The sequence below is a fragment of the Enhydra lutris genome, unplaced genomic scaffold, assembly GCF_002288905.1.
Source record: "Enhydra lutris kenyoni isolate GAN:26980312 unplaced genomic scaffold, ASM228890v2 scaffoldscaffold164, whole genome shotgun sequence".
In the NCBI taxonomy this organism is placed as follows: Eukaryota; Metazoa; Chordata; class Mammalia; order Carnivora; family Mustelidae; genus Enhydra; species Enhydra lutris.
In genome coordinates, this window is record NW_019154248.1 from 91,506 (window position 1) to 94,507 (window position 3,002).

A 3,002-nucleotide genomic window follows, 5' to 3' on the forward strand; every position below is an offset into this window, starting at 1 on the left:
CCCTGATTGGCCCGATTTCAGATGCACGGTGGGGATCCTGACAACCCCTAGTGGAATGTAACCTACTCAAGGGGGAGAACAGAACTCCTCCTCCATCAACACTACACTTACTGGCTTCACATCGGTCTTTTAGCAGGACTTGAGCCCCAACAAGGCTGAAACCCCATCTGCCTGGTTCACGCCGCATTTCCACCCCACTTTCTCCAGGGCCCGCACACAGCACAGGTGAGATAATTAGCATCTCCATAAATGAAGCCCCGTTCTGGGCTCTTCACAGCTGCGAAATGAGGGGTGCATGAGCTGACAGTGACCTTTTGGCAAACCAGTGTATTCCTGAGACACAGGCCCTCCTCCCAGCGAGGCCCCAGCCCCCGGGGACCCAGGGCCCTGACACCATGCCCTACAGGTACCTCTGCACAGAGAAGCATCTTCCCAAGGGCCGCTCACTCCCTCCTCCTTTACATCGACTTTGAGGAGGAAATACAGGATGTGAAAGAGGACATCCTCAGACCAGTGGCCATGGGTCTGGAAGTTCTGAGGTGCTGCTCCCACCGGGGAAAGGTTGCGGGATCCTGAGACGCCAGGCAAGAAGCAAGCCTCAGAGAAGGCTGCAGAATGGCAGTTGGTGTCAGAGACCCGCCCACGTCAGCTATCCTTTCTGCTCATTGGTGCTATGCCCACAAGCTGATTGGACAATTTCCCCGCTCCTTCAGCCTTCGGAAGGAATCATTGGATAGCTCTTTGGGCCCCGCCCACACAACCCTGGGCGCACACTCTCTCTCGTTTCCCATTGCCACCTGGTAGGCCCGTAGTCACACCACCATCCTCCTTCTCTGCTGCTTCTGTTTTCTGAGTTTGGCCTCTCTGAGTTCATCACAAGCTTTAGATGGCTGTAGTCGGTACAAAACCCAGCCTTCTCCCATGGAATTTCTTTAGCACCCTTTTCAAAACTCAGATGGGCATATTTGTGGGGACTATTTCTGCGTTCTTCGCTCTGTTCTGTTCTATGTGGCTGTCCTGCAAATACCACACAGTCTTCCTTATCATAACTACTAATAAATTCTGAAACTTCGTAGACTGTGTTCCCACATTAGCATTATTTTCAAAATTCTTTTTGAAACTACTCTAATTTCTTTGTCTTTCATTTTAGAATATTTTAGTCTATCTCTACAAAAACAAATGAAGCTGACAGGATTTTGATAGGAATGGCATTAAATCTCATTCAATCTGGGGACAACTGACATCTTTACGATGCTTAGTCTTCCAAATCACGAGCATGGTGTATCTCTCCATTTATTTATATCTTTGATTTCCTATACCAGTGCTAAATAGCTTTCAGCATGTGATGCCTGGACAGGCACTGTTAGATTTATGCCGAAGTAGTTTCTTTGTACGAGTAATTGTGAATGTATGTTTGATTGTGGAGCCCGCACATTCATTGTTAGCATAGAGCAATACAATTTACCTTTACGTGTTTATCCTGTATACTGTTTCATGTGAAATTCCATTATTAGTTCTAAGAAGAATTACGTTCTCATACTCTCTTGTGGCATAAGGCCTGAAATTAAGATTCCATATTAAGGGCTGTCTTGACACCTGGAAGATCAAGGAGGGACTCAAATGGCATCATGCATGTTCTCCTCTCCCTCTTCCCTCACAGGGAAGGTCTCTTAACCAAACACCCTTCTCATCACAGGAACTAGATATAGTGCCTATTGGTTTTGGGAGAGCAGGAATCGGTTCCCTAGAAGCCCACTGAATTCTTCAAGGAAGCCACTCACACCCTCCCATGGGAACCAGGACTTGCCACACCCTCTTGTTTCAACCAAGTCTTGCCTTCCAAGGCCCTGTTGGTTCTCTCTGTTCGCAATCGCAATCTCTGTGCAGCCCTGCACAGAGGGCTGGTATCCTTCTCCCCTGAAGTGTGAGTGTATGTGACTAGTAAACTGTTGTCAATACCATGTGTCGAGTGTCAGGGGATCCCCACAAGTCTGGAGCAGGAATCTCTCTCTCATCAGGGACCTCAGGAGATGGTGATTAAAACAAGTGGCATCACAAACAGGGTGTCCCCACGTTAAATGAGGGCACGGGGTCAGCTTGATCTGCTCCTTCGCTAGCTAACTGGCTTAAGAGGTGACAATCACGATCTGGGAGGGAACAGGCAATCCCTGGCCAGCTTGTGTGTTGGCTCGTGTTCTGTTATCTCACATGGAGGTCGCCATCCATATCCAAACTAATGTCCCATCCTTGACAACAAGCTGAGAATGAATGAGAATTGACTGTATCTAGGAGGAAGGTGTCATGTATGTGACCTGCATGTGGCCTGTATCGGTTTCCAAGGCTCCTCCCTGAGGTCGGCAACCACAGGACATGCTGACAGGTGTGCTTGAGTTCCAGGGACTGGATGTTGGGCCAGTGCTCGGGGCTGACTTGCAGATCCTATGGGGAAAAGCGCACCGAAGCACAGTCCTGGGGGTGACCCTCTGTGTTATGGGTGGAAAGGAGGGAGGCCCTGACCCCAGGGAAATGTAAGAATGGCTCCCTGGCTGCCTCCTGAGTCACCGTAGTTCAGGTAATGGGAGTGGCCTTGCCTGTCTCCCGAGCTGCCGCTCCTCTCTCTGTTACCATGTGTCTTCCTGAGCCCTCACGGTTTTGAGGTGCACATCCATGGCAGCCCAGGGCCCACAAGCTGATGAAAAACAGAAAAGTGGAGGAGGGGAGTTTGGTGTCCACTTCTCTCCCAGTGCCAAAACCCTCACCATTACACTTGCATTTCTCTTAGTGTTGTTGCTCCCCCAGGTCGTTGATAGACTCATCTTGTGATCCAGGGGCTTGAGGCTTGACTCTGGCCATGGATGAAATGATTTTGCTGGCTGTGGACCCCAACACTAGGGAAATGGACTGGCATTCCCACAGGAAGAGGACAGTCATCTGTGGGCTGATCCACCCAGTCCCTTTCCCCCATAAACTCCCATAAACACCATGTGTGATTAGGTGGGGAC

General features: G+C 49.7%; 1 pseudogene; it reads right to left on the bottom strand.

Moving 5' to 3' along the window:
- Positions 1–2,669, bottom strand: part of LOC111140100 — a 69,822-nt pseudogene extending 67,153 nt beyond the window's left edge.
- Between the last annotated feature and the right edge of the window lie 333 nt (positions 2,670–3,002).